This window comes from Anthonomus grandis, chromosome 7 (assembly GCF_022605725.1).
Source record: "Anthonomus grandis grandis chromosome 7, icAntGran1.3, whole genome shotgun sequence".
NCBI lineage: Eukaryota > Metazoa > Arthropoda > Insecta > Coleoptera > Curculionidae > Anthonomus > Anthonomus grandis.
In genome coordinates, this window is record NC_065552.1 from 10,745,670 (window position 1) to 10,757,906 (window position 12,237).

Genomic DNA, 12,237 nt, shown 5'->3' on the forward strand with positions numbered 1-12,237 from the left:
TTGTAGCGATAAAAATACTTCACAACCATTCTACTTTGGCGATTAATTACTTTTGAATCATACAATATATTATGAAATTAAGTTACGAAAAATTAAAATTAAAATATTTTATCAGCGTAAGCTCCTTATGAATCTGAATAAACGAAAAGCTCAAGTAATAAGTACATAGATAATTACCAAAATGTTTCGTCAAAGTTAAGTTAGGAATGATAACTGATAAATGATAAGTAAGCTGTACTTATTATGTTTTATTTAATTCTTGTGAATTCTTTTTTCTGGTATTTAAGCAATATCTTTTATAATAATAAAAGTTTTACGAAAAGTATATGATCTAATAAGCACTGCCCTTTTGCAATTACCGTGGAGCTCATCCGAAGCACTTTTCTAAATCACCATATCTCGAATTCTCGAAACTCTTGATTGTATAAGCTTAGGTCCAAATATATACTGGGTAAAAAAGTACGACAAATTTAAAATAGCGATTATGTATAAATTATTTAATCCTATTCGACCGCGTTTCCGTGAAGTCTAAAAAACGCATATAATTGAATAGATTAGAGGACTTGATAATATATCAATCAATCAATCAATCAATTGCTTTATTGTCAAAAAATTTTACAATTTGTAGACAAAGCTGATAGCTAAAGTAAACATAAAAACAAACAAAACACACAAAAATTAAATAAAACTAGTAAAACAAATATACAAACTTATACAAATCAATAATTGTATGTGGACAAAAGTATGAATAAATAAATAAAACACAATTAAAAATAAAAAAATATACAATTGCATGTATACAATGTCAAAAAAAGAAAAAAAAAAGGGAAACCTAAGAAAGCAAAAAAGTGTATAAGATATAGATATAGCTAGTATAAAACAGTACATATAAAAACAATAAATCAGTCTGTGTGTGTGAAGTTAAAATCAAGTATTAAAAAAATCGTTTACCGAGTAAAAGGCTCTCTCGAGTAGGAATGATTTTAATGCCTTACGGAAAGTAGGAAAAGATGTGATGGGCTTAATGTTCAATTGCAAATGATTGTGAATTTTTTTTGCTTTGTACAATATAGAGTTTTTTACCAATTCTGAATGTGGAGTAGTCAGATATAAATCATACTCCGCGTTTCTGAGAGGATAATTATGGGACGGCCTATCTGAATTTGATGAAACGTGCTTGTGAATTAGACAAACGGACTCATATTTATATAAGTAGTGACGGCAATGTTAGGATATTACATTTTTTAACGAAATCCTGGCAATGAGCTCTATAATTAAGTCTAAGTGTATAACGCAAAGCTCTCCTTTGAAGTCTGAAAATTTTGTCAAATTGAGTGACACTACACACACCCCAAAAAGAAAGGGCGTAACGAAGGTGTGATTCAAAGAGGGAAAAATACGCTGTTATAGAGGTTGAGAGGCTAAGCTCCTTGAAAATTGATCTTAACGCAAAACAAGCGGAGCTTAATTTTTTTGTTAAAGGGTTAATGCGCATGTCCCATTTTAACGACTTGTCAACAATAAGCCCCAAAAATTTCAAAGAAAGTCGGGTTCGTCAATGGTTGCGTTATCCAGTACAAAAGATTGCAAATTTTTTTTATAGGACAAAAATTTAGTTTTGGAGATATTAAGGCAGAGAAGATTAGAGTCTTACCATGCTTTGATAGAAGTTAAGTCATTTGATATGATTTTATGAAGTTCGGCAATATCCGGATTACTCCAGGTAAAACTAGTATCATCTGCGAATAGGCAGGGTCTTCCTTTAATATTCAGACTAGCGATATCCTTGATAAATATGAGAAACAAAATAGGGCCAAGCACTGAACCTTGAGGCACTCCACATTCTACTGGGTTGCAAGAGGACATCGTAGATTCAATCCTCACAAACTGACTTCTGTTATTGAGATATGACTTAAACCATTCGAGGGGCATACCTCTAAACCCGTAGTGTTGCAACTTTTTTATAAAGATATCATGGTTTACGCAATCAAAAGCTTTAGAAAAATCACAGAAGATTGTTGCCACAGGATGTCGGTTGTTTAAGCTACAGTATACATTATTAAAAAGGGAAAACATAGCATCATTTGTGCATTTGGTATTTAAAAATCCAAATTGTTGAGGAGTGAGTATTTTAAATTTCAGTAGAAATGATAGGAGCCTTTTTTTCACTAATCCTTCAATAATTTTTGATAGTGTGAGAAGAAGAGCAATTGGGCGATAGTTGAAAGACTGATCTTCATCTCCTCCTTTATGTAGAGGGATTATTATTGCCTTCTTAAAGCAGTTGGGAAAAACTCCTTTTTGAAAAGACAGGTTGATTAAATTTGTAAGATGGTTTAATATACACTCTGGCAGGTTTAGAAACATGTTCAACGTGAGTCCATCGGTTCCAGAAGAGCTCTTATTTTTGATTTCCCTAATCGTACTGCGAAGCTCAGGTAATACTATTGGCGTAAAGAAAAAACTGTGTAAATTCTCATCTGCACTAGAAAGATAAGGAAGTGGATCGTGGGTAGGAGCTATGGTACTTATTAGATTCTTCGCTACGTTTACAAAATAATTTTTGAGGTTCTCAGAAGAGGTAGAGATAGTACTGGACTTAAGATTTATTATTTATTTATTGGATAGAAGGTTTATTTCTCAAATTATTAGTAATCGACCATGATTCTTAAGCGACATTACAAGACTTTGCCAGTCTCTTGTTATAGTAAATGTCTTTTGCCTCTTTTAGTTTCCTTTGATAAATTTTCTTATATAGTCTTACATAGTCATGAAAGAAAGCGCTGTCCGAGAATTTTCCAAGATTGAATAATTAACGCATATTCTTAGCAGATGTACGTAACCCTTGGGTAGACCAAGGTTTATGTTTTTTCAGTTTGAGAGACCTAGGTTAGGATTTGTGAGACAGATTAGATAGCGTTTTTATAAATCTAGAGAATTAACATCAGAAGAGTGGACATTCCAGTCAGTAGTTAGAGGCTTAAAATTTAGAAAATTTCGATCTGAGAAAATACGGCCTAATTTGCGGGGAACATTTTTAGTTTTTGATATTATGGAAAACTTTGTTAACACTGCTTCATGATCTGAAAAGCCTGAGTTTAGGTGTACTGTCCTAAACTTAAGCTTTTCAGATCATGAAGCAGTCAACGAAATCTGGATCAAAAGAAGATTCGACATAGTCTATTGTACTCGAGCTGATTTTAGTTATTCTGGTTGGTGATTAATCATGCACATGCATTAAAAGCAAAAAAAATCGAAAATTGGAGAGATTCCTGAGCCGCACACACACTGGAAACATCAATATTTAGGTCGCCACATAAAATGATTTTGCTGTTTAAAGGCAGAGACTCAAGCAAGCTTAGTAATTTTTAAAAGAATATATTTACATCAGCGTCGGGTGTTCTATATATACCAATTATATGAAGATCATATTTATTACTATAGATAATGGAAAATTCAAATAGTTTTTCAGTTTTTTAATTTTAGAACTTGTTTATTACTGAAAAGTCGTTGCTTGTAGACATTATCAAAGTACCTCCATGAGATATATTTGTTCTATTAAATCTGGCCACTGTAAAGTAATTTTTATTAAAAACGGCATCACCGATATTTAACCAATGTTCAGATATGGCAACGATATCAGGAAAATGAAGCTCTTCTAACAAAAGAAATAGATCGTCAGTTTTGTATCTTAGAGACTGAATATTTAGAGAGAAAATACTAAGCTTGCCATTGTCTAGTATTTTAGACGGTGTTTGATCTTCTTCTTGCCTCAAGCTACCTACAAAATTTTATTCTTAGTGGGAGACCCACTAGAATAGTAATTGCTCTGACTTTCTCTAATCCTTTGGAGGCGTAGTAATTTCTCTGATGAGAAAAAGGATCCAAAGGCTGACAGATCTGCTTCTACTTCAGCTGGGCCAATACCATAGGCGTCATGGTATCGAAAGTAGAGCTTCCGCAAGCCGTCCACGTCACCAGGAAGTCCCTCTGAGGCAAGTGCCAATCAGATGCTGGTATTGGTGTGTCCTTCGAAACATACACTGGAGGGCTGATCATGCAGATATGAAAGAAATAGCCTAAGGGGTTTTAAAATTGAGGGATCCCATAGCCCAGCCAGTAAATAACGGCCATCTGCCTGGAATGCGGCAGCCTGTCTCTTGACAGTCTCACTAATGGTGGAGTCATCGAGTCTATATTTGATGTTTTATTCATCTCCCCGTCTCTATCAATGATAAAATCAGCCTCCAACAATTCAGTCGCTAGGGACTTCGAAGTAGCTATCGCCTCCTTGTCTGAACCAATTTTCAAAGATTTATCTTTCCTGGGTAAAGTGTCTGGTGTTGCTGCATCCGACCGTTGCGACAGGTTATGACCATCTGGGGTGAAAGTCTTACAAGGTGGTAAGCCTGAAGTTGTAATAATTACCTTTGCTGGTGTTTTTGAGGATGATAAACATGAATTGGAGATGAAAGTGCCTAGAGGCCATATGCTAATATCCTTTAGCCGTTTTAGATAATTGATATTTTGCACACCAATTTTGAAGTCGAAATGTGCATTTTCTTTGTTTTTTAGCGTTGGGAAGCATCTGATAAAGTCCGTGGTTCCCAGTTTTTTCTTGACAAAGTGCGCAAGCTGATTTCCGGTGAACTGAGGTGGGATATTTGACACAACCACATAATGCAATTCATCTTTATTCAACGAGTTGATATTGGGTGTTGTAAGCACCTCTGAGCCTCGGTTTTCGGTCTGATCTGTCTGGCAAGCAATCGTTTTTTTTAGCAACAGTTTGGCTAATTTTTACATTAGATTTTTCTTTAGCTAATTGATCTAAGGTGCGTGTCAATTAGTTTACATTTTTCCTCAAGCTCTCAATTTCCTGTATTAACTCTTGTTTGGTAGAGTCATGGACCTGGATCTTAACAGTGTCATCATAATTGTCCATAAGAATAGATGACAGATTAAATATTTCCTGTTTCATATCTTTAATTAAATGGAACAGAGATTCTTGTCCATTTTCAGAAACAGTATGGAGGCGATGGATATCTTCTATATTTTCATATAGATTTTTCCATTTTGTATCATGGAAACTTAAAATGTCATAAATTTCTGAAAGCACTGGAAGAAAGTCATTATTCTTCTTTAGACAGGTTCCCAGAGCATTGGCATTTTCCAGGGATATCTGAGAGTTTTAGAGTTGCTAAACTTTGTCATGAAGATATTTTAAAGTTGGTGAGTCGCAAACACTGTAGAAAAATCTAATCTTATGGTATTTTAGTTGTTGTATCACCTTTGTGGTTGCCTTATCTAATCTAGTGCAGGTCATACAAAAATTTCGACGGCATGCCCCACTGCAGCGAAGTTTATATTTGTCCTTTTCTGAAACAGCTTTTTGGCAGGAATCGCATCTAAACGCAGCCATTATAAGGTAGACGGATGTTGCAATTTTGTTAAATAGGAACTAATAGTATACAGGAACTGTTTATTGACACGCGGGTAACTTAAAATTTATAAACACAACAAAATAAATTAAAACAAATATTCAATACTAGCAGAGCCAACGAACAAAAAACACGACCGTCTCGTACGACTGACTGAAGTAGAATGAATTCTATCTATTCTATATAAATTTTATCAAAAATATATAACTATCAGTAATTTGTATTTTCTTAAAATCATCATTATCAATGCCATGACTAAGATGATCGAACTCTTAAGCCATTGTTTAAGTCACTGTTTATGCAAGATCCATCATTGTGCTTGCAGTTGATTCTTCTGAAATAGCAGTCACGTTGTAAAAAGGATACCGTACGGCTCATTTAGTAATAAAATTGCCGTTAGATCTTAGCCAAAATATTAAAGATATTTAAAAAACTCCGCAAAGGTCAAAGTTTTATCAGCATCGAAAATCATCATTTAGGACGAATGCACAATGGCGCATAAACGTGCATTAGACGCACTTAAGCGAACATTGAAAGATTTACGCAATGACTCGGGTTTATTGTCTGGCGATTTTCGCCAAACACTACCAGTAATTCGAAGATCCACGCTGCCGACGAAATAAACGCAGACAAAAAAAAATGTGCATCACAAGGTGCTTACCTGAAGAGTGCAACTTATTAAAGAATCATTCAAATACTTGATTATTAAAAAAATTAACTTAGCAAATCTAGAAATCTGCTTATTTATTATCTTTAAGGCGAAAAAGTACCAAATAAATGTAAGTAAAAGTAATAAGTTGTATTCAGGATAAAGAGTACCCCAATATACAATATTTGCTTTTCTTTAAACATTTGCGCCAAACTGGAACATTTAATAAATAAATAATATCTGATTGCAGGCGACCTCAAGAAAGAATAACTGTGCAATTAGAGTTCTTAAGTCCAGAGTCAATTGCGAAGTCACCTTAAATAAGTACATAAAAAATTACAAACAATAAAATGTAAGTAACTTCAGTAAAATTTAAATTTTTAAAAAACATCAATTGTATTCTCTTCATGTTCAACATATGCTAGCTAGACTACCTAAAAACATTTTTCTGCGCCTATTTTTTTCTAATGTATTCTTATTAAGTCTCTTAAGCTATTTAATTTTTAGATCGAGCTTTTGTTGTTCTTGCTTATAAATTTAGTATATCACATATACTAATTAAGTTCTAGGATCAATATCACTAAATGTCACTTGGGTAATTAATAACAAATTAATCAGCTAATATTTCCTTTCACAATGTGTTAGCTATAATACCTTAATTTTTTACAAAAAGAGCTTCTTTGTAAGTCTTTTTGAAAAATATCTACAGCTAAAGAATCTACAGCTGAGACAAGACCTAAGGCTCATAATTGATATTGCAGCAGTTAACTTATGCATTAGTTTACGCAATCACTTATCATTGACTAGGTAAAGAAAGTACTAAATATTGGGTTCTTTGACGGTAAGATATAAATCCTATAGATTTTGGCATTAAGGGTTTTCTTAAGTTCTTAGTTTATTTAATTTCTGTCAAAAATGTGGATACCTTAAATAATTAAATTACAATCGGCTGAGATAAAAGGTAATACACTAGTATGTGTCCCGATGACAAATAAAAGAAATTTTTAAATTGCATATGAAAAATTGGCAATAACTACTTCCTAAAACTTACTTATAAGTTTTATTTGCATATTTTAACCAATATTAAAGCAATAAATAAAACGTCAGTATGTAAAAAAAATCATGCTCTAGAAAAGTTATAGCTATATTATTAAACTCTTTACTTTGGTCTAATTGTCTTCCGGGCTAGCATCTCAGATATTTGGATTCGAAACCAATAGTTATTTAATCAACCTAACGGGAAGTACCCTAATACGTAATTTACGTGGTTTCTAGATTATAATTTATGATATAGACAAAAATAATCCTTGTTTTAAATAATAGATGATTGTCAATTTTTTTATAAGTTGGTAATTTACCGATTTGGTTCTAGCATTAATTAGCAAGCTTGCCAAGAGTCATGAATTGTAGCATACCTCTATATATAACAAGAAACACCCTACTGTCTTATTGAGCTTTCTTCTTCGCCAAATTTTTTCACTAGGAATATTGACCGTTCTAAGGAAGAAGTCTTTTTCACTAACAATAATACTTTTAAAAATTTTTCCTTTTCCTGTATTACTATTTCTCTGTCAACCAATAACTTTATTAGTATTAGATCAAATTTATTGGTAGTTTTCACTTTTTTTTTTGAATAAGTACCTTTTGCGCTATCATGCTATTTCAGGTTTAAATAAGATATCTCAAGCCGAAACGGCAAACTACCAAAAATTAATCAGACAATGACAACTTAGTAGTCATTAAAAAGATATAGTCTGAAATATGTATGGGTTCTTTTGCTTTGAATTCCTTCTTTTTATAAATTTTTTATTTCGCTTTTTGTAGTTGAGATGTAAATAATTTCGACTCTTTTGCCTATTACGCTAAAATTGTTAAATGATATACGTCTTTAAGAATTTTTTTACAAATCTTTTACACATTCTCCTTTTAAAAATATCTACGAATTTTTTTTTCAAATATCCTCCCTTGATATATATCTTTCAGCTGCATCCCTTTAAAATAAATCTAAATTCTATCTATTCCCTAAAAAGAAAATAAACGTCGGCTGGAAGTCTAGCGAAAGAAAAATCGATGTTTGTTTGTTCGGCGTGGGATATGGGCCAAAAATCCCATTTGAACGCGCGGCACACTCCTGAAATGAGGCCTACGATTTTTATACGCTTTATTTCCCCTGTGGAATTTAAAACGAAGAAGTTTGGTTCTTTATTATTTAGGTTGAAATTTTGGTAATTAATTAAGATTATGTTATGTATAATCATAATATCTTAATTATAATATCTTATTTATTTTTTTATACAGCAAGGGATGTTTCTATTTCATTTGCGGTTTGATTAGTACTTTATTTTGTAGCTGACCGAGAAAATATGACGTCATGTGCATTTATTTATTTAATCTGTTTAACACCTTGCTGAAAAGCTCTCTTAAAAAAAGAAAACTAACGTTGTACTTTTCTTTCTAGTTCCCCAAATCATCCCATAAGGGCTCAGATTAGAACTTACACATATATTTTTTTAGGTGCAATGATTCCTCTCTTGTATGAATTGAGTATTTGTCAACTTGTATGAATGATAGTTTAAAAGAGTGTTTTAAAGAAGTTGACATATTTTGTTAAATTATTGGCAAATTTATTAAAGAAGTAAATTTCTTTCAAACTTTTTTAATAAAATTAAAACATTTCTGAAACTGCTACTATTTAAATTTTAAAATGTGAAAAAAAGTTATAATGTGTATATTTTTGTTAAAATGAAATTATTTATTACTTAAGCAACTGTTTGAAATAAAAACCATATATTTCTTGACAAACCGTGTCTTTGGCGTAATTATTTGAATTTCATTTCTGATCCTCTGTTTAAGTTCTTCAATTTTTTTTTTAATACCAATGTATTTTGTAAAATTCAAGATATCTGTCACTAATTAAATTATTATTAAAAAATATTGAGCCAATAATTCGATCTTTAGTGATTCTAGCCCACACATAAGTTTTTGCTTGGTGTATGCTGCTAGACCACCCACTTTGGATTTTTTTCGGCATAGTAACGACAATTTTGCCGGTTTAGCTAAAAAATGAAGCGACGCGATAGATATTTGCACAGACCACCAGACCACATAATAAGTTTTTTAATTAAAATTAAAAAATGGTATCGGCATTTCCCTACGTATATTTTCATGAATAGTAAAAGTGGCTTTTTCTGAAAAAAGAACCAGTCTAAAAGTATGAGCAATGAGCATTATTAACCAGATTCACTATAGTTTAAGAAAACTTACTCTATGATCAGCAAGGTCCTTTAGTAGCTCCTGCACTGATTTCTATTTAATATTTTTTAACAACAAGTGCAAAAGGATTCACGAAATTACAGCCCTTTTCCTTTTTGCCGGTCATTTAAGATTTTCCTCATAAAAAATATTAATCTAAAGCCTAATACTAATAAATCTAATTAACTTTCCTTATACTAATATAACAACATATATCCATCTCAAAAAGACATTGAGAATTTTTATCGTGGTCAACTCTAAGTGAAGATAAAAAGAATAACAAAACCAGATGAGTGCAAGATGGATACATGTCGAGCGACACAAGTGGCAAAGTTTTTGGCACTACATAACAGGAAGGTCAGTTCCCTATTACATCTAAAATTATTAAATTAAAAGACTATAGTCATGACACCCCCAATTAACCATTTTGTGAAATGATTTTCTCACATTCTTACATTCCACGCCCGGAAGGTACCACCTAGTTATTATTAAAAAATTGGCATAAAACTTAAGACTCATCGAAATATCAGCCGACTTGACTACCTAGGTTCTACACATTAATTATATTTTGCATTACACATCGTATACATATGTAATCATTGTAACCAGATCAACATGCGGAATACATAAGAGCAGCTGATAATCAACTTTGTTGTCTGCTATTAGGTACAACAAAAAAAGATCCCTTACTGAAGTTTCCCTATACTCTGTATCAAATCTTTGTGAAAAATTGTTTAAAATAATTTTTAAATGATATTCTCATCTGGACTGAAAATGATGATGGTTTGAGAAATTATTTTAAAAGGAAAATTGACATTTACCTAGTGGAAGTCGATTTGCTTAATCATAAAATTTAAATAATGTTTGATATTTTAGTTTTTGGGTTTTCATTTTTTTTCGACCAAAAGACTAACCTCATTTTAAAAACTGGAATCTAAATGTACCAACTTAAGAGAACAGCAAAGTTTACGTAAAAAACCATAAAATAGATTGTATTTAGTTTTGTGTAGTCCCATCTAAATTCATACTTGAACCAAATTGTCCTGGCACTCTTAAAGGTGATCTCTGCTACCGATGTTTTAGTAAAAGTATGGATTTGCTGATTTGGTATACTTCTAAAGCTACATTCTGAGCAAGGGCAAAATTTTCAATCCAACCTGTTCCAGAACATTCGTAAGATGCTTGGAATCAAGAAAATAACAAGTACTGTAGTCATATGGCATGTCATAGTGAAACGCATGAATACCGATTAATGATTCTGTTAATTATATATTATTTATATTTGGCAAAAGTAGGCTTTAGCTATCCATAAAAGTATATGAGTCTCTAAGTTCTAATAGTATTGCGGAGACAGCCTTCCTCCCCCAAGCGATCTGAAGTGTGGTTTTTTGCCAGGAGATAATGTTGTTGAGGAGGACTATGTTAGTTAGCTCCGTAGAAGAAAAGATGTTATTCATGGTTAAGATACCATTAAGATATCCATTCCATTTAAGATACCAGCCATTCGACAAAAGACGTTTATAATATCAATGTCAGAGGTAACGTAATAAATGTGTCACCGAAACATTACAAGACGCTGAGCTGCGGCAAGTCCTACCAGAGCTGGATTTGATATTCTATGAATTAATCTCCCATCGCTCACCGCTTAAAGACTAATTACAGTGTAACCTGTGAAGTGCAAAAATACCTATTTATTGCTTTAGCTGAATATACTCTGGCACATTGTATAGCCAAAGGCTGGTAGAAACATTTTCTATCTGGTTACTAAACTTGGAATGGGGGAGGGGAACCTTTTGCCAATATGAATATCCACCATCTTTGGAACCATTTCGGAATGAAACGTGGAAAGGGGTAGTGCAACGATCTTAACCGCCCCAAATATACTAATCTCAAGAGACCTTTAGCAGGTTCGCGAATCTTCCGGAATAATGGTCTAACTAATATATAAGAAGCTCTCGTCTCTAGGCCAGTTAAAATCCGAAGATTGGCGCAACATTTAAATCGAAATAAATGGTAGGCAATAAATAAAATGTAAATGTTTGGTATGTAGTGTGTTTTTTGTGCATTGATTGTTTCAACTCACAACTAAAAGAACAGTAAAATGGCTAGAGTATTTACGATCTATATTAAATTTTCAATAAGAGAAGTGAGCATTATTAATATTTTCTGTTACGCCAGTCGCACGTTTTATTACTTTGATCCTTAAGGTCCAATCTTGGGACAAAGTGCTTGTTAAATTGGTCATCAAATTTGTTAAACAATTATTACACATTTGTTAAAACATTGCGTGTTAGATATGCCATTAATTGTACTATGACTAATATAAGATATAAAATATATTGCATCACTAGAAAATGCAAATTCCCATGATATAATTTTGTGACGATGACCCCGAGAAAAGAATCGAATTTGCAATTGTGACAGCTTTAATTAGTGTCGAACCCCAGTCAGTGCGTTTTAAATGGGCAGGTTAATAAATGAAACTGTCCTTACTGGAATATTAAGAGCCCGCGTCTATTGAAAGAAGGACAGGTGCAGTACCTTTACAAAATTTGTGTTTTGATTAATTAAATCTTTTGTTTTTTTGTATAATTGTTCTGAATTCTTGGACTGATGTATTGGGAAATGAATGTATAGGTCTGTTACATTATATGCTCATTTATTTTGTATGCTAACATACAAAAAAGATCTATTAAACGTATACGGTAATTTATTAGTTGAAGAAAATTTGTTACATTTTTGATAAGGTAATGTACCTCTTTAAATTGTAGTTACTGGTAGAACTATTTCTAAAGAAACGTTCGCAAGTGTGAGCCCCAAATTTAAAAATGGACTTAATTTTTAAACATTGCTTAAATAATCTTAAAAAAATACCTTTTCCAAAAATCGATAAGA